This window comes from Lactuca virosa, chromosome 8 (assembly GCF_052849685.1).
Source record: "Lactuca virosa cultivar CGN04683 chromosome 8, Lactuca_virosa_CGN04683_v6, whole genome shotgun sequence".
In the NCBI taxonomy this organism is placed as follows: domain Eukaryota; kingdom Viridiplantae; phylum Streptophyta; class Magnoliopsida; order Asterales; family Asteraceae; genus Lactuca; species Lactuca virosa.
In genome coordinates, this window is record NC_136433.1 from 63,333,978 (window position 1) to 63,361,419 (window position 27,442).

A 27,442-nucleotide genomic window follows, 5' to 3' on the forward strand; every position below is an offset into this window, starting at 1 on the left:
GCCATATTATGAGTCTGACACCAATATTAAAGTATTGGTTCTAGTGTTTTCAAGCTAGTAAAACCGTTATAATAGTTTTGGTTAAAATTTAGGATGATTTAACACCTAATCTAGGTAAAGAAACCACTTGCAATCAAGATTTGTGAGTATTTTAAGTACATTCCATAAGCCTTTTAGACGCATGTTCCGAAAGGTGGATTTCATTAGAATGTCAAATATAAAGTTTCATATTTAGGCACTTCATATCGAGTTGATTGTGTCGACATTTCACGTGTGAAGGCGATTGCCAATTGTAGCATATTATTTATAGGAGTCCAAACTGACAAATTCCCGGTTTTGGAAGACTTCACGAGGAGATCAGGAGTACGTGTAAGATAGAAAATAAAGTTCTACGAGTCATATAAATGTGACAACATCACGAGTTGATATCGATAACTCTGATAAGATAACATCTAAGTGGGCTAGGAGAAGGATTTTGGGGACAATATCTTTGTAAGTAGGGGAGAGTTGTAACACCCCATTTTTACCGTTCCATAGGATTCAATATAAATTGTTGTTTATTAAATTTGAAGTAGAAATATATTACTCTTTAGCCAAACTAATCATCTTAAACAAGTAAGAAACATCTATACGATTTCTTTATATATATAGAACGCTTAAATCCAACTTCGTATGAATAAGTTATGATTGTTCGAAGTTTCACAACGTCACTCTATTCATCATAAAAAGTGAATTTTTGATAAATCACTTTTTAGCCTAAGTGATCTAAACGACAACCATAGTAGTCATTAAACCAAGAGTGTGCATATAGAGTACGTCTAGATCTGACTCCATTATAGGAAGTTATGATTTTTCTAGGATTCAGCATAGAAGTGTACAACTCAAAAATCGAATTTTAGATCGGTCGATTTTTAGCCGACACAATCTAAACGAAAATTGAAGATCTCATTAATAGGATTTGAACGATATAAAGACAGTCGAAAACAGACTCAAGATAAAAAATTATGCATCTTATACGTGTTTTAACAGTTTAAGCATGTGCGAAAAAAATGAAGTCAAAATTAACCAACATAGTCTAAATGATAGTTGTAGATCTCGTCGACAACTTTCCGTGGATAAAAAGAGCGTAAAAAACGGAGATTGTATGAAAAATTTATGTAATTTTGAAAATCTAAATATCGACACGCACGCGCAACGCGCGTAACTTGCGCCCTGAAATCAACTACGCTGCTCCAGCCAATGAGTGCCACGTGTCACAACATGAGACACCATGTCTTACGACGTGAGAGGACCCTGGATTTAAGACATCTAGTATCTACACTCTTTTTCTTGAAGTGTAACTTATATTTATAGTCATAAGTTGTTATTATAAACTTATAAATAAGATTTATCAGTAATTCCGAGTCAAAATACTAATTGATCTACTTACGGGAGAGGTGTCTACAATGGGCACGTTGGCATGGTTGTTGGATTTCAGAAATGCTATACACCGAAAAGACTATGCATCCCAACTGTCCTACTTTGATGATCCTTATTTGATAGACCTATCAGTATTTATTGGGATTAGTGATATGTCGAATCCATATTGCTAGATTTCCCTAGTATCTAATAATCGGTAGTATTACGGGTTAATACAAGTCGGGTACGTTACCATTAGTTGGATCGTCAGAAGATTGTTGTTAGTTGTCAGAGCAACTGTTCGGGTGAGTTCATCTCACTATATTATGTATCCTAGTATATATCCGTGTATGTTGGGATATACGAACCAGTAGTGTAGAGCCCATAATATAGTTTTATGTGTGCCTATAGAGCTACATATGTAGTATCTATGTGCGTGATTATTGATATGCTTATAAATTACTGAAAATTAATTAGGTGATTATGGCGGAACGACAAAGAGGTCGGGAGCCTATAGGCCCACGTGTTAACGAAATGGCGTGTAGGCTGTAAGTACACATATACCCGTGTTACAAAATGACATGAAGGTCGTAAGTATACGTACACTCGTGTTGAAGACCAAATGACGTGTAGGCTGTAAGCCTAAAATACAACCATTATTTGTATGTATGTATGTGTATTGTGGTATATGGTATATTAGGGGAACCCATTAAGCCTAACGCTTACCCAGTTGATATTAAATGTTTTCAGGTACTCCATCAGATAATAAGAATGGTGAAGCTCGACTGTACACAAGCATTGGCAACCTATTTTAACATATACTCTAAAATAAGATAAATTTCTTTTGTAATTGTCACAAATGAATTAAATGTTGTTTTATAAAAATGAAAAATTTTCCTTCAAAATCGGAACGTTACAATATAGTTTTATTATATACAACATAAATATATTGACTAGTATAAGGATAATGTTGGCACTTGAATAAGTTAAAAAGCATAAATTATTGGGAAATTATTATGTGTTTTTATATGTATGTTTATGTAATCTGCTAAAATGTGAAGATTCAAGCAAACCAATAGACAAGTAAGTGAAACGTTTAGCAATTGAAAAGTCTATTATCCACAAAGAAATTATGTAAGTAGTACACGAATCTTAAATGAAGTGAGGGGTTAAGTTGAAAACATTCTCCTTATTCAATATTATCTTCAATAAAATTTATTATTTCAATATTACTTTAAATTGGTATCAAAGTCTTCTACAATTAAATAAACAATTTTATTCCCCTTTTTTTTCTCTTCAATTAATCAATGAAAATCAAATAAGATAGACTATCCAAGTTATGATTTTTGTTAGATATCTAAAAGAATGTGAGATAAGGGAGAAGGGTTATACCTATCAAGGATATACAATCCAATAGTGATCCACAACAGCCCAAATATCCACAGCAGCCCAACTCACCAATACAACACGTTTACAATTAACTATATTTGTATTTTGTATATTAAATGTATAGTCAACGGATCCTAGATTAGCTCCTTATGATCTCCTGTAGAATAACTCTTCTCAACCTCTGTAATCAACCTTTATATAGGCTTGTAACTTATTGAATGAATTAACAACTTCAATCATATTACTCTACTTTTGATATGGTATCAAAGCTATAACAGCTCCTTCGAGTTTTCCTTCAATTCTCAATCCCTCCTACGCTACGTAGCAATCACACACAACCATGACAATTGTCGAAGTCACCACTCACACTCACTTTCTGATAAAACTCAATGCAATTTCCCAGTTTGGCGTAAGCAAGTCATCGCAACCCTAACCAGATTAGGGCTTGACAACTATGTAACTGGTGACACAGAAGCCCCATCTAAACTCCTTGCTACCGACAACACAAAAGCGAATCCGTCCTACCTTCCTTGGTTTCGCCAGGACCAAATCATCTTAGGTCCTCTCCTTGAAAGAATGTTCATAGACTATTCAAACAGTTGTATCCTCTGCTGAGACTACACGTGAAGCCTTCCAACGACTCACAGAAAGTTATGCAAGTGTTTCAAGATCCCACATTATTTCCTTGAAATTAAGACTCGCCAATAACCCTAAAGGTACATGCTCAATCACAGAATTCCTACATGACATGAAAAACATTACAGATGATCTAGTTTTAGCCCAAAGCCCAGTAGATGAAGAAGATCTGGTAGTTCACATATTGGGACAGCTTGGTGATGAATACACTCATATCGCTTCTGCCCTAAAAATTAGAGATACCCCAATAAAGTTTCGTGATCTGTTCGAGAAACTCATTGATGATGAGCGTACTTTAAAAGACACCCAATCTCCTTCTGTTATTGCCACAGTCAACAATACCCAAACACACTCCAACCTATATCCACCAAATTCCAATTATGACAACCGAAACTTCAACAGCTTTAACAATACCAACAATCCTGGTGCTCGTCCATCTTGTCCTCCCAATCAATTCAATTGAGGTAACAACAATCATAAAAGTACTAGGAATGGCACTTACTGTCAATATTGTAATATCCCTGGCCATGATACCAAAGTGTGCAGGAAATTATCTTGGTTTCTTAAAGAAAACAACATAACTATCTCCATGAACTCTTCACAAAGCCCGATGGTCAACACAACCTCTGCAAGTCAGACTTCTTCAACAGCACCCTGGATGTTCGATAGTGGCGCATCTCATCATGTTGCATCCAACCCCACATCATTTCACACCCTATCTGAATATGGAGGACCCGCTGAAATTATGTTAGGCAATGGTAAAACTCTATCTATCTCTCATACTGGTCATTCCACTCTTCCTACTTCCTCTCGTCCATTAACCTTAAACAATGTCCTTTTTGTTCCTCAATTACATAGAAATCTTCTTTCTGTTGTAAAACTTTGCAAATCTAACAACGTTTCTGTTGAATTTTTCCCACTTTTCTCTCTTGTCAAGGACCTGCGCACGGGCAGAATTCTCATGCGGGGGGTGAACATCAATGATATTCACTATGCAGCAATTCGCTCACTTCAAAATCTTCCAAGAATAAATTAAACAGTCAGTTGAGCTCAATTTCTCGGTTCCTGGCATCACAAGCTTGGACATCCGTCAATCAAAGTTCTCAAATTGCTTCTAGGTCGTTTAGGTTTATCTTTTAATAATAATTCAGTTGTTTTGTTTCATTGTGATTCATGCTCTATCAATAAAAGTGATAAATTACCTTTTGGTTCTAATTCTTTTCAAGTATCCAAACCATTACAACTTGTATACTCTGATGTATGGGGTCCTATTCAACTATCTAATGATGGTTTCACCTATTATGTGACATTTGTTGATTATTAATCGCGCTACATTTGGTTATATCCCATGAAACGTAAGTCTGATGTTTCCACTTTATTCCCTCAATTTCGCACACTTGTTGAAAAATACTATAACAATCCACTAGTTTCTCTATTCACCGACAATGGTGGTGAATACATTAAACTTACCTCCTACCTTTAACAAAACGACATGTCTCACTTTACCACCCCTCCTCACACCCCCGAGCAAAATGGCATTGCAGAAAGATGTCATAGACACATTGTTGAAACTGGTAAACACTTAAATACTAAATTCATACTCTCAACGCACATCTATAAGGCACTAAATCCTTAGCTTCCAACGTACATCTATAAGGCACTAAATTCATAGCTGCCAATATTATCTTTTCGGCGCAGCTGCCAGGATATTTAGATTACAAATAGTGAACACTTAAATCAAAATACTTGGTAAACACTCCGTTTGAAAATACTTAATGAACACCTAGTCCAAACAATGTGATAATAATGTATATCTAAATCCTGCAAGACCACTATTATTAATTAACACACACACACACACACACATATATATATATATATATATATATATATATATATATATATATATATATATATATATCATATTTCTAAAACAATCTATCCCATCCCGTCGATCCCCACATACTGACCCTATGCAATGATCTTACGAGATCTAGCCTAAGGAATCGATATGAACAACAAACTGACGAAGCTCCTTCGGAAATTCCCTGGCAGCAAACGAGGATCAATAAAGACATCAAATGAGGGGAATGGAATAAGTTTCACCACGAACCTCCGTTCATAAAAACGACCACAAGACAATTAAGTCAGGGGTGGTTATGTAGATAAATGTGCGTAGCAGTGGTCTGAATATCGTGAGGTATTTTACCCCCAGACTCACTCTATCCGGCAATACAAAATCAGACATAACTGGTAGGGGTCTATTACAGACACACTTTATTAGGCAGTCTACGAAGTTCCCTCGATTACTTCGTGAAAGAAAACGCTGACACATGAAGCTCGTCCGATTACTTCATAAAAGAAACGAAGACTCCAAAGCTCTCCAAAATAAAAAGTATAGGGAAATACTAATAATGTACTCATGTACGGTCCCGTAACCTAACACACAATAGTGTAAAAAAAGACTTTGTACATGATAGTATTTCTGGCACATTATAGTACTCTGGTATGCATAGGACTTGTACCCGAGAACATAATAATACCCCGACACAAGCAACACCTAAGACACAGAGCTTTGAAAAGGACCTCGTACATAAAATGTACTTCTGTACGTAGGATGTACTCCACCGATCATCAATCTCACCACACACGTACTCTTAATAAGAGGCTACCCAATGTCCAAACTTAATTGAACTAAACATCCCTTTTTGAGTCTTAACCCATCACTAGGAAAACCTACAATGCTTATAATCAATTTTCGATACTATCTTCGTTTAGGCAACGCTAACTAGTGTATACTTAACACAAAGTTTTAAGTAATAATATCATATATACACATCTTAACACATATTGGACCATAACTGGTTCGCACGTCGTATATCATCAAATATATATCTAACACATATTTCGAGCAATAACAAATATTTCACACACATATACATTTAATACTTTAATCAATACTTGTATTAAAATCATGTTCATGAAAGGGACTACGCAGTTGATACCTTATCGGATGAACACATAGTTCAAAAATATCTGATGAACACCTAGTTTAAAATCACCTAATGAACACGTAGTTCAAAAATACATAGTTCGTACTCTCGGATCTAAAATTTACCTCTTTACCTAATCCATATTCCCGGATCGGGTTTGTCTGATCCATCTTAACAAACAAACAATATATATACACATAGCACGTATTTTATAAAATACTTCATATCTATGTGTAAGATGAAAGTGACTATACACTCACTTGATAAGATGATGATCGGACAGCGCTACGGATCTTAAAGTAATATTCTTCGATGAAACCGAGATGTTTTGTCAGAAACCGGGCTTCTAGCGGGCAGAGTTTCGGCTCGAAAACTCCTTTTCTCGGGATCTTCGGGGCTTCCAGACTTGCTTCAGGTGTCGTGGATGATATCGGGACTTCGGGGGGCTAAAAGCAGGCTTAATGATGAGAAAAGTAGGAGAGAGGTTGAGAAATTAGCAACCAAAACCGGCTGCCTTCGATTTCTATTTATAGGACTGAAATTTGAGATTCACGTCGTGAACCAGGCTTGTTCACGTCGTGAACTTGGTCGTCGTTAGGTGCATAATCGCGACATCAGTCTGTCAGGATCTGAAGGTGTCAATCATTGAATTCACGTGGTGAACTCTATGTTCACGTCGTGAGTTCTGACACAGGTTGAAGTTCGTGCCCCGAACTTCAGAAATTCATATCTTTCGCATACGAGCTCCGTTTTCGACGTTCTTTATATCTACGCGTAGGTGAGATTATTCTCTACAACTTTCATTTAGACTCTGTCGGCTAAGTTTGAATTCATTTTTAATATTATATTTTTAGTAGGCCGGGAAAGGAAAAGTCTGTTATAAATTCATAACTTCTTCATCCGACGTTCGTTTTCATTTGTCTTTTTACCGTTGCACTACTATTGACGAGATCTTCGGTTCTCGTTTAGATTGTTTCGGCTAGAAATCACTCGATCTAAATATCGAGTTTTGGGCTACATACTGCTAAGCTGAAACTTAGAAAAATGATAAATTCTTCACACAAAGTCATATTTGGACGTTCTTTTTATGCACACTCTCGGTTTAATGTATTCTACGACTTTCATTTAGATCGCTAAGGCCAAATATCACTCTATCGTAAATTCACTATTTACGTCGCACAGTGTTGTGTCGGTTCTCTCGCGAAACTTCAACATGTCATAACTTCTTCATTATAACTTGGATTTCGGCATTCTTTACATACCCGAAATCCTTGTCTCAACCACTACCTCTTTATGTATAGATATCAGGTTTATCTGTAACACCCGTCAAAATTAGGTCAATAACAATCACATATGATTATACAAATCATGTAATGTGATTTTGTTAAACTAGTAATGTGATAAACTCACTATGTATTTCATGATAATTCTAATATAAATATGAACTTTCATACATACTTTATAGTATAAATCAAAGTATACATCCATACGATTCTAAAAATATAGAGAACATCTAAATCTGACTTCGCGTGAAGAAGTTATGATAAACCGAACACTATAAAATCTCTATAACAAGAGGAATTTAGAGTAAGCTTAGAATTAGCTATTAGAATCTAATAGAGAGTTGTAGTACTCAGAATTAACTACGCGTGGATATAAAGAACGTCAAAAACGGAGTACGTATGCAAAAGTTATGACCTTCCAAAGATGCAGCTGTCTTAGAGCATGACACATAGCAGGAAACCGTAGCTGTCTGGATTCACGACGTGAACCTTAGATTCACAACGTGAAAGTAGTCCAGGACACATTTCGAAGCTAGAAAACATGTGCAAATTCTACGGGAATGAGGTGTTCAATCCTCACGACGTGAACATCAAAGACACGACGTGAAACTAGAATCGTGACACCCTCCGAAGCTAGGACGCAAATGGCAAGTCTACGACATGAATCAGCTCAAATTCACGACGTGAACCTCAAGTTCACGATGTGAACTTGTCTTGGACAGCCTATAAATAGCAAGTTCGGCATCCTCTCTCCTTACACCATTTCTTTTCTCTCCTCTGTCCTTTGTTGAAGCCATCTTGCATCCCGAGCCCGGTGATCGCGAACCGCTGAATGTTTTCAGTTAGATTCCATAAAATCACACTACTAAGGTGAGTTTCACGGCCCCACTTTCTAATATTTTCGGGGGAAAACGCATGCTAAGTATTGTATATACGTTACTATTATGTCTATATGATAGTATATTAGTATCAACGTAGATAGTTATATTAACCGGGATATAGTTGTTCTAAATATAATATTTTGAATATATATACAACTATTATCAACTTGTTAGCATGTTCTTGTATTAATGTAGATCTTGAGTTATACTTAGGATTCTATATATATGTTGTGTGCGATATAGTTCCGAAGTTATATTCGAAAGTTCTATATGTTAAAAAGTATGTTGCTATTATTGGTTTGTCAAGATAAAACTTGGTATGCTATATGTTGTTATTGTTGGTTTTATGACAAGATAAAACTTGATATGTTATATATTATTGTTGGTTTTATGTCAAGATAAAACCTAGTTTTACATCAAGTTATAGCTGTTATACTGCCTAAATGTTATGAAATTAGGAGTAATGTTTAAAAGCATAGTTTAGTAACTTAGGGTTTTAGACATGAAAATGCTTTTGTTTTTAGAACTTTAGAACGCCGCCAAAGTCTACATGAGCTACTGTATTCATCATCTAAGATTGGGGATCTTAGTGGAAGTCCTCTGACCTATAACCGTTAATCCTATGTGAGCGAGGAAGTCGTGTATGAATTAGTATACGGGTTGACAATCCCACCCGTGGTTGCTAGCTAAAACCCAACGGTCTTCGGGTGATGAACTTTCCTAATTTACTACCTTCCGACATCGATGAAGCGTGTGGAAACTACCGCAAGGTGTGATCCTTGTACTACCGCAAGGTGTGATCCTTGTACTACCACAAGATGTGATCCTTGTAACTACCACAAGGTGTGATCCTTGTAACAATAACCAGAGGTATAAAACTAATTCACACAGTCGCGGTTATAGACTCATGGTAGCACAACTTTAGAAGCATTATACTTTGTCGATATACAAGTATGAATGTTAAGTATAAGTTTCCCAAAGACTTATACTCTAAGTATAAGAATCTAGTAGGTATGTTACTTGTATATTAAGTAGATCACTATACCTATTCTACATACTCGTATAGAATTGAAATAGATTTATACGTAGCAGTTTTACTCGTATAGAATTGAAATAAGATTTATACGTAGCAATTCCATAGCTACCAATATACAAGAATCTAGTAGGTATGTTACTTGTATATTAAGTTCCCCAACAATTTATGTCAAATAGGCACGAAGTACATCGTCTCCAGGGTTTATACAATAGACACTAATTCCATAGCTACCAATATTCATCTATACAATACTAAATCCATACTCTTAACGTACATCTATAAGGCACTAAATCCAAAGCTTCCAACGTACATCTATAAGGCACTAAATCCATAGCTGCCAATATTATCCTTTAGGCGCAGCTGCCAGAATATTTAGATTACAACTAGTGAACACTTAAATCAAAATACTTGGTAAACACTCCGTTTGAAAATACTTAATGAACACCTAGTCCAAACAATGTGATAATAATGTATATCTAAATCCTGCAAGACCACTATTATTAATTAACATATATATATATATATATATATATATATATATATATATATATATATATATATATATATATATATATATATATCATATTTCTAAAACAATCTATCCCATCCCGTCGATCCCCACATACTGACCCTATACAATGATCTTACGAGATCTAGCCTAAGGAATCGATATGAACAACAACCTGACGAAGCTGCTTCGGAAATTCCCTGGCAGAAAACGAGGATCAATAAATACATCAAATGAGGGGAATGGAATAAGTTTCACCACGAACCTCCGTTCGTAAAAAAGACCACAACACAATTAAGTCAGGGGTGGTTATCTAGATAACTGTGCCTAGCAGTGGTCTAAATATCGTGAGGTATTTTACCCCCAAACTCACCCTATCCGGCAATACAACATCAGACATACCTGGTAGTGGTCTATTACAGACACACTTTATTAGGCAGTCTACGAATTTCCCTCAATTATTTCGTGAAAGAAAACGCTGACACATGAAGCTCGTCCGATTACTTCATAAAAGAAACGAAGACTCCAAAGCTCTCCAAAATAAAAAGTATAGGGAAATACTAATAAAGTACTCTCGTATGCTCCCGTAACCTGACACACATTAGTGTAAATACCCCGGCACAAGCAGCACCTAAGACACGGAGCTTTGAAAAGGACTTCGTACATAAAATGTACTTATGTACGTAGGACGTACTCCACCGATCATCAATCTCACCACACATGTACTCTTAATAAGAGGCTACCCAATGTCCAAACTTAATTGAACTAAACATCCCTTTTTAAGTCTTAACCCATCACTAGGCAAACCTACAATGCTTATAATCAATTTTCGATACTATCTCCGTTTAGGCAACGCTAACTAGTGTATACTTAACACAAAGTTTTAAGTAATAATATCATATATACACATCTTAACACATATTGGACCATAACTGGTTCGCACGTCGTATATCATCAAATATATATCTAACACATATTTCGAGCAATAACAAATATTTCACACACATATACATTTAATACTTTAATCAATACTTGTATTAAAATCATGTTCATGAAAGGGACTACGCACTTGATACCTTATCGGATGAACACATAGTTCAAAAATATCTGATGAACACCTAGTTCAAAATCACCTAATGAACACGTAGTTCAAAAATACATAGTTCGTACTCCCGGATCTAAAATTTACCTCTTTACCTAATCCATATTCCCGGATCGGGTATGTCTGATCCATCTTAACAAACAAACAATATATATAGACATAACACGTATTTTATAAAATACTTCATATATATGTGTAAGATGAAAGTGACTATACACTCACTTGATAAGATGATGATCGGACAACACTACGGCTCTTAAAGTAGTATTCTTCGATGAAACCGGGATGTTTTCTCAGAAACCGGGCTTCTCGCGGGCAGAGTTTCGGCTCGAAAACTTTTTTTCTCGGGATCTTCGGGGCTTCGGGACATGCTTCGGGTGTCGGGGATGATACCAGGACTTCAGGGGGCTAAAAGTAGGCTTAATGATGAGAAAAGTAGGAGAGAGGTTGAGAAATTAGCAACCAAAACCGGCTGCCTTCGATTTCTATTTATAGGGATGAAATCTGAGATTCACGTCGTGAACCAGGCTTGTTCACGTCGTGAACTCGGTCGTCATTAGGTGTGTAATCGCTACGTCAGTCTGTCAGGCTCTGAAGGTGTCAATCACTGAGTTCACGTCGTGAACTCTATGTTCACGTCGTGAGTTCTGACACAGATTGAAGTTCGTGCCCCGAACTTCAGAAATTCATATCTTTCGCATACGAGCTCCGTTTTAGACGTTCTCTATATCCACGCATAGGTGAGATTATGCTCTACAACTTTCATTTAGACTCCGTCGGCTAATTTTGACTTCATTTTTAATATTATATTTTTAGTAGGCCGGGACAGGAAAAGTCTGTTATAAATTCATAACTTCTTCATCCGACGTCCGTTTTCGTCTGTCTTTTTACCGTTGCACAACTATTGAAGAGATCTTCGATTCTCGTTTATATTGTTTCGGCTAGAAATCACTCGATCTAAATATCGATTTTTGGGTTGCATACTCCTAAGCTGAAACTTAGAAAAATCATAACTTCCTCATACGAAATCAGATTTGGACGTTCTTTTTATGCACTCTCTCGGTTTAACGTATTCTAAGACTTTCATTTAGATCACTAAGGCCAAATATCACTCTATCGTAAATTCACTATTTACGTCGCACAGTGTCGTGTCGGTTCTGTCGCGAAACTTCGACAGGTCATAACTTCTTCGTTATAACTCGGATTTCGGCATTTTTTACATACCCGAAATCCTTGTCTCGGCCACTACCTCTTTATGTATAGATATCGGGTTTATCTAACATTTTATTATGACGCTTATTTTTACCCTTAATTCATTTAAGTCACACAATTAAGCACAAAACACATAATACCCAATAATACATTTCTATTATTTTGAAACGGGCTACAAAGGTTAACCTAGACCATTACATCATCATTAGTGTCTAGCCTAGAAACACGGGCGTTACACACCCTATACCTCCTATACTTGAACCTTCCACCCACAATCAAGCACTCAAACACCCAAAATGGTTAAATGCCATGGATTCTGAGTTCAATGCTCTCCTTCAAAATCAAACATGGGATCTAGTTCCTCCCTCCTCTCACACACCCATTGGCTGTAAATGGGTTTTCAGCATAAAACGAAATCTGGATGGCTCCATATCCAAATACAAAGCCCGATTTGTTGCTAAGGCCTTTCTTCAACAATACGGGAAAGATTACTTCGACACTTTCAGACTCGTCACAAAACCTGTGACCATTCGAACCATCCTCTCCATAGCTCTCTCAAACAATTGGCCTCTCCAACAACTCGATCTCAATAATGCTTTCCTTCATGGGACACTTCATGAAGAAGTCTTTATGTCTTAACCATCTGGATATGTCCATCCCCAATACCCAAATCACATTTGCAAATTAAAAAAAATCCATTTACGGCCTCAAACAAACTCCACGAGATTGGTACATTGAGCTCACCACCTTCCTTCTTCATTTCGGTTTCAAGAAATCCCTAGTTGATGTTTCCTTATTCATTTATAACTAGCACAATGTTACATGTTATTTCATGGTCTATGTAGACGACATTGTGCTCACCAAGCCTCTCACTCGAGCATCATTTTTACGTAATCGTTCCAAGATTGGAGTTTCCGATGGATCCTCCATCTTGTGGGGCGTATCGAGGATATACAATCCAATAGTGATCCACAACAGCCCAAAGATCCACAGCAGCCCAACTCACCAATACAACATGTTTACAATTAACTCTATTTGTATTTTGTATATTAAATGTATAGTCAACAGATCCTATATTAGCCCCTTATTGATCTCGTGTAGAATAACTCTTCTCAACCTCTGTAATCAGCCTTTATATAGTCTTGTAACTTATTGAATGAATTAACAACTTCAATCATATTACTCTACTGTTGATAATACCAAAACTAAAAATATGGAATCACAAACTCAAAAAGTAGGATCTAAGAAGATCGAGGATACATCAGCAAGTTGTGTTTTGAATATACCAAGTGTACACTCTTAAAAAGTCTTGTGGTTGAAAATAACTTGTGGTATGTTACCACAACAAGCATAAGAGATTTTTGAAAATTCTTAAAAGTGTAGAAAAGATTTCATGTCAATAGTATGCAACATCTATATACCAAATCCAGGTATCTCATGAAAGCAATTGCCAGTGTAGGACTAATAAACAATTTGGTAGAGGTGGAAGTCTCTTAGATTGAAGGTCCCAAGTTCTATCTCGGGTTTAGACGTATTAGCTAACTTGGTGAATTTAACTTCTAACCACTAAAAAAATGAAAGCAGTCATTTTCCTTTTTATACATATTGAATATAATGATATGCATATTTTTCTAGTGACAGAAGTAGAAAAATTCTTTGGTTGATAGGAGCAAGTAGAAAGAATTAGTGAAAAGAAAGAAGATATACATGTAAAATGAATTTAGCTGCAAACCCTTCGAGGGGATTTTAAAGAAAGCATGAAATAGAGTCATCATTCATTTCTGATAATTGTATCGCGGGTATTGTTAATAGATAACCAATTAAAAAGTAATTATGAAACTATATGTGACATTTGTGACACTTCAAAAAATATTCATTTTAAGGATTTGGACTCCATGACCATGGATGGACTCACTGGCTCATTGCAAGCCCATAACAGGAGACTAAATTAGTAGAAAAAAGGAGTAGTTTTGGATAAAGCATTATGTCAGATCACACTTTAAATGAAAGGAATGAATAATTAAATAAAAGAGGTAGAGACCGTATTCATGTTAGAGGATGAAAATATAAAGGAATATTTTTACATAGTCATTGAAGATAGGAAAATCGATTTATTGAAGCAAATCAAGATCGAACTTTCATAATTCTACAAAGAGGATGTAAATGAGATATCAAAGAAAAAGAGGACGCATCTACATTTAATTTTCCAATTATTAAAAACATGGTCACTTGACGAGAGAAGCTATCAAGCTACTCCATTCATAGGGGAAGAAAACTTGATGCAAATTGGGTAGGTAGAAATAAATCCGAAGCATATCATAATCAAGAAACTTTCTTGCTCGTGTCTTCTTATGGATCTTGTAAAGATGTACGATACGTAGAGACTTAAGCATATGACATATAACAAAAGGTTAGTCTTAAAGTTATTTGAAAATCATTTATTAGAGGCTAAAGTAAGATATGGAAACTTATATAAATTAAATGGTCTTGATCAAATGTAATTTAGAACAAAATAATTAAGAGTAATTTTATTTTATTTTAATTTTGTTCCTTGTCTAAAAAATTAATTTTTTGTGGCGTTGCTCATCCTTTGAAAAAAACAAGGTTATGGAATTCTTTTTTTATTTTTTATTATTTATTTATTTAATTTTTTTTTTTTTGGTATTGTAGGAGATTTCAAGTTATTGCAATATGTATGGCATAGTATAGTAGTATGGCTAACCAAAATCTGGAAACTTAGAGATGCTTTCAAGGTATTGATGATGAGAGATTTTGCTAAATTTAACTACCTTTGTGTATGGTTGTAAAAATCGGTCTAGGCAACCGATTAATCGGCGCCTAGCGCTTGGCGGCCTCCAATCGCCTACGAATAAGGGTTAGAGGGTAAAATAATCGACCTTCGTCAATATCGGTCAAAACCAGTCCAATTCAGTCCAAATCGGACTAAATCGGACCCCAAATTGGATCCAAAATCGGACCCAAAACCGGGCTCATAGGACCCACCAGCTCAAAGGAGACAGTTGGCCCAAAGCATAGTGCATCTGGATTTCAATGAAGCCTTAGACCCTTTTTATATAAATGTTTTCCCTTGATAGTTTATCCCACCAACGATGTGGGATACTCAATTGAAAAAACACAGGAACACACAAATATAAATTCATTCTTCCTTCTTCTCTATTTTATGTTTCATATGTTCAGAAGGTGTTTGGGATTCTCGGTATACAATTCGATCATGTGCATTCTTCAATCTCGACTCCGATTGGAAGATGATAATTAACAGAGATTAGTTCTTCGATGGCGTTTCTTTCAAGCTTGCTCAAGTCTTCAATCTTCGGCGATGGTGACGACAAAGCCGGTGTTGAAGTCTCGGCTGAAGAGGCTTTTCGATCGGCAATCTATAGCGTTCTGAAGAACAATTTGGAGAAGACAAACAGACCCAGTGAAGTCAAAGATGGAGAATTCGAACCGAGCTCTGTTTGTTTGGCTAAAATAGTTCAGAATTCGAAGAAGACAAACGCCTCCTTTCTCTCCACCTCAATCCGCCAATCCTCCACCATGACCACCAGCTTCAGCTCGAACTTGTTCTGGGTGTGCGAAGATGAACGTAGACATTGAAAAGCTTGTTCTTGGGATCAAATTGGGCGTTCAGTACAGGTGATTCTTCTACTCTTCATTCTTTCTTCAAATTAATCTCATCGATTTACTTACCGGGTATTCTAGAGTCGAACTATTGTTCATGAAACCTATGATTTAATCTATTAATCATCATTTATGATGGAAGATGATTGAAACAAGTTGCTTAGTCAATGCTAGTTTTGATCTTGTTCTTCGATTATTTACTAATTTATCATTGTTTCTAGAATATGAATATGAAATCTATAGATTAGGATGATGTTTCAGTTGATGTCTCCATTGTATCTGAATAATTCACTTCTGTTGCTAATGTCATTGACAAAAATATCCGATTTCATGTAATTTACATTAAGAACTAAATAAAGAAATCAAGCAATTGGGGAAAACTAGTAATCGAAGTCCCAAAGGCCAAAAGATAGAATTTACTCCAGTTATATCTAATTTTGGATCTTGTTAGATTGCAGTTTACAGGGAGGAGGGAATGTCTTGGTTCATTTGGAAGCACTGGAAGATCCGAATTGAGAATATGATGGATGATTTTTTATTAAATCTTAATTGCATACCATCTGAATTGAAATCTGAATTGTATTCTAGTTCTTTGCTATTGTTGTTCATTCATCAGAGTGTTCAAAGTCAAAGCTGATTAATCCCTTGAAATAAAGAAATCAACCAATTTGCTGTGATCATAGTTTCATGTTAAATTTATTAAATTTTTAATAATTATTTTAGTTTATAATTTTATATTTATTAATGTTATATTCTTAGGATTAATGTTATAATTATTAATTTTTTAATAAATAATGGTCTCCGATTAATCATCCGATTAATCCTCGCCTAACCGATTAATCCCTTGACCCCAGTCCACCGTCGAGCCTACGTCGAGCGTTTTTTGCAACCTTTCCTTTGTGGTATTCGTAAAACTTCTTAGTGTGGAATGCATAACAAATTTTTATTTTCCTTTCCAAACCTCTTGGAAAGCAAAAGTTCCCTACAACTTATTCATTAAGATCTTGGTGGTCATTTGACAGAATCATATTTGGGAGTTAACTGTTCATTTATCTCTTTTATTTATGATTGTCACAAAAGGATTGGTTATACTGTATCAAATACCAAGTACAAGATTTCAACAAATTCAATTATTTCAAGACAAGAGTGGAGAAATTTACTAGGCTAAAACTCAACACTCTCTACACATAACATGGATTGTCAAATAAATTTGCAAAATATCGCAAAGGCAGTAGCAGTCAACATTAAATAACACTCAAAGTTAGAAAAAACGAAATGGCATGTATGGGAAGGAAAAAATATAATATTTATTGAAATTTGGTCTCTTAAATAATAAGAGGCTGTCGAGAACTTCTTGGGAGGAAATTGGTTCTTTTGAAGTTTGTTGTATTCACAGTTCACAGACATGAAGTTTGGAGGATTGCACACTACATGAACCATAGTATGATACAAAGCCTAGTCTTTTCACCTAGAAGGATTTATGAAGAGTCTAATAAATGTGTTTTATTTGCTATAGTAGATAAAGAAAAACATATAATTTGTATAAATCATTGAAAAGTAAAATCAAGAATTCATGATAAATCAAATATGTTCGATTTAATAAAAATTCCTTGTTTATAGTTACGGAGGTTGAAAATAGGGTTTCTCATTTTTTGTTTTCAACTTCAAGAATAAGTAACAACGAAAACTTTTGAAAATGGCACTTAATGAGGAAAACTTAAAACTTTTGCGCTTCCCCAATTCCCTCATCAAGTTCTTATTAATGTTGCTAGATAAGAAAAACAAGAATTATCTAAGCTTCATAGGAGGGGAAATATTTTTTGTTAATGATGTTTATAGTTTGCATAAAAGAAACAGAGCCATGCATGAAGAGCTTAGCTTGTTTGAAAATTAGATACATGAGAGCTTATATATTTTTCTCCTTGCAAAAATTCTATTGTAATAAGATGGGTGTACAAGATAAAGAAAAACATTAATGGATCTCTCATCACTCAAAACACATGGCTTGTTTGTTGGGATATAAACATGCGGAAATCTGGAATGATGAAAATCTACAGCATGTTGAAATCAGGAATGTTTTTTAAAAATTCAAATTATTTTTAAAATGTCCGGATTTTTTTGGTTGAAATTCGTAATAAATGAAACTTTGTGGACCAAATCAGCAATAACAGATTATTGTTTATCAATCGGGAACATCAAGTTTGAATATTGATCAATATTAGATCAGGCAATGGAGCGGATTTGGATCGGATCGGCCTTGATCCAAACCTATTAAGCAATTTTCAAATGTTATCCAAACTCGACCCGTAACCCACATGGTTTTGAATAATTAAACTCATACCGTTATCCATTCGATCAACGAATTTTTAACCCTTTTACCCGACCCATTTATAATATTAAGATTAGGCTATAATTATGCATTACAACATATATACCATGTATCACTAAAACTAGAAAACATTTATTCCAAAACACACATCAGTTATAGCTAAATAAATAACGTGTCCAAAACAAAACAAATGTCTACTATTGAAAACATGCATTTGAAAATGTAGACATCAAAATGCATCTTCAAAAAATCCGAAGTCCAACCGATCCACTTACTTACAAATCAATTGGAAAAAAAAGTAAACACATATAAGTATAGATTAAATTATTTCAAGTCAAAATTTAAGTGACTTCTAGAATTAAAGAAATACTTTTTTTTGTTTTCTTGAGGTTAATCAACCTTGTGTAGTCACCAATGCTTCTAAAGTTTCACATATTTATTTGTATTGAGAGTCGTTTTGAATTCAGCCATAAGGAATTGGAAGTGCAAGTGGAATGATCAAACTCTTCGAGTCCTATACAGAACATGTATGGGTGATAAATGTATAATTTATAAATAATAATTTTGTATTTTAAAATTTTAGGCGAGAAGGTCATAAACGGATCGGATCAATAGTGATCCATACCCGACCCTTTTAATAAAAGGGTTAACAGTGCGGGTCGAAATTCGTAATAAATGAAACTATGAGGACCAAATCAGCAATAACAGATTATTGTTTATCAATCGGGAACATCAAGTTTGAATATGGATCAATATTAGACCAGGCAATGGAGCGGGTTTGGATCGGATCGGCCTTGATCCAAACCTATTAAGCAATTTTCAAATGTTGATCCAAACCCGACCCGTAACCCGCAGGGTTTTGAATAATTAAACCCATACCATTATCCATTTGATCAATGAAATTTTAACCCTTTTACCCGACCCATTTATAATATTAAGATTAGGCTATAATTATGCATTACAACACATATAACATGAATCACTAAAACTAGAGAACATTTATTCCAAAACAAACATCAATTATAGCTTAATAAATAACGTGTCCAAAACAAAACAAATGTATACTATTGAAAACATGCATTTGAAAATGTAGACATCAAAATGCATCTTCAAAAAATATGAAGTCCAACCGATCCACTCACTTACAAATCACCTAGGGAAAAAAAAGTAAACACATATAAGTATAGATTAAATTATTTCAAGTCAAAATTTAAGTGACTTCTAGAGTTAAAGAAATACTTTTTTTGTTTCCTTGATGGTAATCAATCTTGTGTAGTCACCAATGCTTCTAAAGTTTCACATATTTATTTGTTTTAAGAGTCGTTTGAATTCGGCCATTAGGAATTGGAAGTGAAAGTGGAATGATCAAACTCCTCGAGTCCTGTACAGAACATGTATGGGTGATAAATGTATAATTTATAAATAATAATTTTGTATTTTAAAATTTTAGACGAGGCGAGTCATAAACGGATCAGATCGATAGTGATCCATACCCGACCCTTTTAATAAAAAGGTTAACAGTACGGGTCGTTAACGGTTAAACGATTCATAAAATATGATCCAAACCCATTAACTTTGCATGGCCTTGGAGCGGATCAGGATCAAAACTCGCTTATTACCAGGTTTAATCAATATATTTCATTGAAACTACCTATAGACAACTAAACAAATTTACAATCGTATAATTTCATACTTGACTCCAGATAAAAGATTCAGTTGATATTCGACAGTTCTTCAAAAACAAAATCGATTCATCTAAAATATTCAATTGATCCAAATCGGGACTCAATAGTTTGAAAGCCTTATACCCACTAAATCGATTCATCTTAAATATTCAATTAAGCCCGAGTTTTTGACATGATGTTGACTTTGTTGACTTTTTGAATAGGTTTGACTTTAGGTTAAACATTAGGGTTAGTTCATAGGCTGAGATTGACCTTTGATCGCTCGTTTAGGTGGTTGTTATACCGGATGTTACGTTTCTACTAGTTGTGACGGTTTGTCTGACTAACAGTGAGGTGAGTCCTCTCACAATAATGTAGGATGCTAGGGGTGGTTATGTGTTTGTTGTCATTGTGTGTCACACCCCAAAACCAAGAACGGCGGAAACGTTCGGGGGCGGAGGACGTCATGTACAGTATCACAACAATGAATAGTAGTAAACAATCAACAACATCATCCATTGCATTAATCATATAATTTTAATACAAGTATGTCTTGCCAAATTTAATAGACACCAAAATATAATTCAAAATGAAAGATGAGTCTTGAACGAGCTCCATCTTCTCAAAACCTGGCTTCGGTACCTGTCTACTAGTGACCTGAGAATACAAGTTATTTTGAAAGCGAGTATCAGCTTTAAAGCTGGTGAGATCCTAAGTATATTAGTGTCTGTATTTGTACGAAAGTATTTGTAAGATGTTTTGTAAGACGTTTTGAACTCTCCTAGAAAACCCTATGTTTCCTACTAAAAGTAGCCTTCTACCAAGGCATCTAGTGTCTGTGTGTGTGTCTCTTGTAAGAGTATGTATTTTCCCAAATCTGACTATCATTAACCAAAAATATAGTTCTTACATTACAGTGCATTGTGTGAATGTTCACAAAGTGAATGTAATGGGAAAATGAAATAGTACTGTAGTGTTGTATTAAGTAACTACTGCTGTACTAACTACCTTAAACCAATTATTATTTAAAGTACCATGTGATCGGCCTGTATCCTGCTACCGACTCTATAGAAAAACGACGATGTAAGTCGTCATAAGAAATGACGTTTGGCACCCGTAGACTTGCAAGTCCCACTGTAGCGAGCAGCAAGGTGTAGGATAGTCAATCCAGTATAGATCTATACACAAACTCATACGCTCCCCAATTAAGGAGATTCTGGATACAAAACGGCCATGACAGGTGATGCCATGCTCCGTTACGTGGCTCACATAACTGAAGAAATGTATATGTAATGTATGTGCTAGCTGTTTTGTATGTTCTTCCTCTGTCTAGCATGTATTGTAATGTACTGTGTGTACTAGCTGTATTGTGTGTTCTCTCTCAATCTAGCATGTATTGTAATGTATTGTGTGTACTAGCTGTATTGTGTGTTCTCTCTCTATCTAGCATGTATTGTAATGTATTGTGTGTACTAGCTGTATTGTGTGTTCTCTCTCTATCTAGCATGTATTGACTCATGTATGAACTGACTCATTGTATGATTCATTGTTCTAGTAATAGTATTAGTAACTCCCTAAACTACACCTATAGTAGCTTACTAGTAGTATGATTTGAATGTATAAACATGTATGTATGCCTTTGCTACCTAAAGGTTTTGAATAGAAAGAAGGGACTTTTATATCTATATACATATACATAATATATAACTAGGATTCAGACGACCTTCGGACAAATAACCGATACCCTAAGTCCACAACCAAACGAGGAACGGGAGGTAGGGTGAGTTATCAGTTCTAAGTCCTTTCAATCCTACTTATATAACTATATCTATAAAGATATACATCTAACAGAATATAAGTGTAAAATATTTGAAGTAAAAGTATTTGATATGTAAAAGAGCTTGTAAAACCGTTTGAAAAGTAGTTTGTTGAAAACACAGTTTGAAAAGTAAAAAATCCACTAGTTTGGTAGTCATTAATCACATGTGATTGATATAATGACTATAAGAATTTAACTTGTATCCCCCCCCCCCCATAAAAACATATAAAAACATTTAAAAGGTTAATTAAGGGGTATGAACTCACCTGTAGTGAGTGGTTTGGATGAACGGATTGATATAGGATGCTAAGTGTCAAGTGAAGACTTGAGCACACACAAGGATCCTAGTTAACATATAAAGACACATATATGTATCCAATTAGTTATAAAACAACTAATTAACCAAGTTAAGACATCCTAAGACATGTAAAACACTTGATTTAAGTGCTATAAGTCCTAAGGATTGCATCTAAGGGTTGTAGGACTTGGCTATTGAGTTTAGGGTTCAAGGGGACCCTCTATTGGAGTTTACGGTTTTGTGACCATCACCCCTTGAGTTTACGGTTGTAAACCCATGAGTTTACGGCCGTAAACTCATGGTACATATACCATTTTGTGATTTGAAGCTTTTCTAGTCATAAGGAAGCATCCTACTTCATGTATAAGCCTTAGGAAGTGTTTGTGGCATCATTTCACTCCTAAATGGAGTTTACGGCCCATGGACCACTTCTCCATGTGTTTACATCCGTAAACCCCTATGGTTTATGGTCTTTTTTGATGTTTTAAGTCCTAAGCACATCAAGGATGAGATCTAAACTAGTTTACAAGGCTTGGTAGGGGCTAGGGCACACTTTGGCACCCTTTTTAGGGTTTACGGTCCAAGAACATCTTGGACCGTAAACACCTTTGATCTTGTGTTTCTTGGGTGTTTTCTTGATGATTAGAAGTGTAACAAGTCTTATAATACACTAGGATAGAAGTACTTACTAGTAGAAGCTTGAAAAGGTGCTAAAAGTCCAAGAACACTAGTGTGTGTTCTTGGTGTTCTTGGTGAAACTTGAAGATCTACACTTTTGGAATGATTTCACGGATGGAATCATGTTAGATCACTAGGTTAAGTAATATATCAACTTATTAGGGGTAGAAACACTTACAAAGTTGAAGATCAAGAAGAAATGTTGGATGATACTTGAGAGAGAATTGAGATTTGGATCTTGAAAAGGTGAAAAGTTGTAAAATATGACTAAGTGTCATATTTATACCCCCTTTTAGGGTTTACGGCCGTAAACACCTTTGTTTAGGCCGTAAACTCCAAACTCTTGGAGTTTTGGAATAATATTGTTGCACAATAAAACCTAGGGCATCCTCTCTCCTGATATCTCCCGAAGTAATAACTTTAAAACACTCAAACTTATTCCAAAAAGCTTGAAAGTTAGCAGAAACTGTTCTGACTTCTATTGAATTGAATGGTTGTACAGAATAGAAATTTTGGGTTGCCACATTGTGACTCTTGTTGCTATGTTTGTAGAAAAGACCATGATTCAACATGTGACATTTGAATGGGTGATTTTAAGACTATGGTTTGTTCCATGTCATTCACTTGGATTGAAACAAGTCTGTTGGCTTAAATAGCCCATTACAAAGGTGATTCTAATAGAAATATTTGGCCCGTAGCAAGGTGATTCTAGTAGTAAGATTTGACCCGTTGGCTGAAATAGGTTGATGCGGATATGTATGTTATTATATGTTGTATGTGATATCTCGGGGAACTCATTAAGCTTCGTGATTAAGGTTTTAAGTTTAAATGTTTCAGGTACTTCTGGTAGCAAGAGGAAGAATCAAGCTTGATTGCATCGCAACCACTGGGGATTCCACATTTTTGTTTTATGATACTCTGATGTTTGTGTTGAAACTGTTGGATTAGGTGTCTAAGCTCATAACTATATTTGGTATGTACTTGACCCGATAATAGCATGGTCCATTTGGGTTGTAACACTCTGGAACAGTTTGATAGGATGGATATTTGAGGAAGAGGTTATTGTGATTTATTATTGTATTATAAGTATAATATATTAATTGAGAAATCACATTATTTTATTAGTATTGATCAAGAATTAATTTGGTATTAATTTAGTGATCAAAAGAAACTGATTAAAGTTACAGGGACTGATTAGGTAAATCAGTAATACTTCTAGTTCGACTCATGACTCATGTTGACTAGGGTTGGACTAAACCTACATGAGATTCCATGAAAGGTTTAGACAAAAAGGCCTATGAAATATGAAGAGTCATTAGGGTTTGCATGGTTGTAATCCTAAGCTATAAAAGAAGTCCCTAACACCCTAAAATCGGCCCCCATGCATACTAGAGTTGTAGCTAGCCGATTTTGAGCTCCCAAGCCTCTCTCTCAAGTTCATTCTCTTATTCTTGGTTTGTTATAATACATTTGAGGCATCACACTAGAGGTGCTAGGCTCTTAAAGGTCAAAGACAAGCAAGCTACTACACAATGTAATCTTCTAACTGTTTTTTATGATTTAAATGTTGCCTTGCATGCTAGTTTAGGCTTTATGCTTTGGAAAAACAATGGTGCATGTATAATTAGAGAAAACTTAGATCCAAAGCATTAGGGTTGTATGTGCACCATAAGAATGTTAAAGTACATAAAACCCATCAGTGGTATCAGAGATTAGGGTGTTTTCTATTATATTGATGCAAATGTGTGATTTTCAAAGTTGGAAAAATGACTTTTCTAGCCACTGTCTGATGAACTCGATGAGTCCAAAGCCTGGCTCGACGAGTTGGTTCATCAGATGGCAAAATTTTCAAGTTTTTGGCCTGTTTTGGATTAGGATCATTACCACAAACCGTTTTGGTTCATAAAATTTGATTTTAATAGTATGGTAATATTCATCCCCATCCAAAACATGATGTTTGTCAAATTTTAAGATAATTACTTGATTTTGTGAAAAACTAATTATTTGTAAAATTTGAAGTTATCTTGTAATATGAATCAAATTAGGTCAAATTGGTAAATGATGAATTATGTGATAATTGGATTAGTTAAATTTGATCTATGTGTTTCTTGAAAGGTTCCATAACTTGTCCTCAAGCTATGGAATATGAAAAGTCCTTATTCATGAAACAATTAACTATTGTAAGTTATAGAATTCAAGAGGTCTTGAAAGGTTTCATAACTTGTCCTCAAGTTTGGAATTTGAAAGGTCTCATTCATGGAACGTAAAAATCCATAAGTTATGGAAATCAAAAGTTTTGACAAGTAACAAAACTTGCCCTCAAGTTTTGGAACTTGAAGAGTCTCATTTATGAAACTTTAATTCCAAACCTAGAATTTTAAAAGTTTAAAATTTAACTCTTATACTATTATAATATTAAGAGTTTAATACCTATATATATATATATATATATATATATATATATATATATATATATATATATATATATATATATATATATATATATATATATATATATATATATATTGTAACATCCGGATTTCCAGGTATGCTATAAAGTTCATTTATCTTGAGTTTTATGGAGGGACTCGGCGAGTAGACGCTCAGACTCGCCGAGTAGGACCGCGAGTTCTTGTCTGGATTAATGACCGGACTCGACGAGTCGATGAGTGGACTCGGCGAGTCTGCGCTGTTAAGTGAAACCCTAAATCCCCGGGTCTGTGCCCTATTTAAAGGCCTTTATGGCCTCCATTTGCGGCCAATGCACCCCTGAGAAACCCTAGAGAGCAGAGAGAAAGCTTGTAGTGCAAGAGGAGGGCTAATTCATCATTCTAAGTGTAATTTTGCAAGAAAGAAGGAAGGAGGACAAACAAGGAAGATTGAGGAGCTCAGATCTATCACCCATTTGATCAGAAGAGGCTGCTAGAGGTACTAATCTGTGCTCAATCTCGTGTATTTGGTGATCTACTTGAATCTAGGGTTTTCTTACGCCTTCTTTGGCTTGGATTCGAAGTATGTGAGGTCCCAAGGTGGAGTTCTTCTTAGATCTGGACCTTAAGAGGTCCAGAGAGTCCTATCTACCTTGCTTTTTGCTATTCCATTAGAGATATGACCCTAGGTTGCCATTCTAGAGGTTATTTCACCCAAAGAAGCTTTATGGACATTGCATGAGTGTAAAGGTCAGACCTTTACGTGATTATAGTGGTTGGGAAGGCCAGATCTATAGGTTAGAGAAGTAGATCTGACCTCAGAACGTCATTTAAGTGTTGCCATGGATGCAACTCGCCGAGTCCATAATGGGACTCGACGAGTCGAGTCGGGGTTGCCCCGCGATTCGTGAGAGGTGTAACCCATCGAGTGGGAAGATGACTCGACGAGCCAAGAGAGGCTAAAAGGATTCAGAGAACCCGCATGGACTCGCCGAGTCACCCATGTGCACTCGACGAGTCGGTCAAAGTTTGACCATTGACTTTCGTTGACCTTAGGGTTCTGGTCAAGACGGATTCAAGAGAGTTCAGGGAAGGGTAGAATGGCCTTCTACCCAATCTGTAGAGATGAGGCTATGAGAGAATATTGATCGGGAATGTTATTTGAATAATAGGAGGAGGCTAGGTCGGGACGTTGAGCATGAGAGTTTATCCGACTTCATTGAGGTAAGTCTTCTCACTATATTGTACCTGGAAGGGTACCTATGTGTGACCGGAAGGTCTTATATGCTATGAGATGTATGAGTTGTATGTTGTTATGTGATATGTATGTGTTATGTATGTCATGAGGTGGACCGGAAGGTCAAGATGATATGGACCGGAAGGTCAAGATGATATGGACCGGAAGGTCAAGAGGTTACGGACCGGAAGGTCGATACGGGTAGGACCGGAAGGTCTAGTGGGATTCGGGACGGAAGTCCCCTGAGACACATGGATTGGAAGATCCTACAGAATTATGGCCTGGAAAGGCGTATGTGTTGTATGTGGTATTTTGGGGAACTCACTAAGCATTTAGGCTTACAGTTGTTGTGTTATGTGTTTCAGGTACTAGCGAGGATCGCGGGAAGGCGCCGGCATGATCCGTACACACTTATGGAGTTTATGTTATTGAGATTCTGGGACATGTTTTGTTATGAAACAGTGGATACATTATGTTTTTGTGATTATCGTGTGATTGAAAGTATGAATTAAAAATGAAAAATTGTTTTGAAAATTTACGTTGTTACAAGTTGGTATCAGAGCCTTGGTTTGAGGGATTCGGGTGCATCTTCGGATGAATCTGAACTCAAACTGAGGATTTGAGAAAGTTTTTCATAAAATAAACAATTTTTCTAAGAGAGTAAAAGATTTTGAGAAAAGCAGAAAGAAGCAGTGTGTACGATCAGCCAGCGCCTGAACGGTGATTTCCCAAAATACCCTTACATTATGTGTTATGAGATATGTTATGATATGATATGCATGCTAGAGTTGGCTAGGTATTCATATTAGGACTAGAGTGGCCTGATTTTGTGATGCCTTAGCCTAGGAAGGATTTTGCTGCTATGTGATGCTTGAGAGCGAGTAGATAGCAGTGAGGCGCTGATGAGAGGT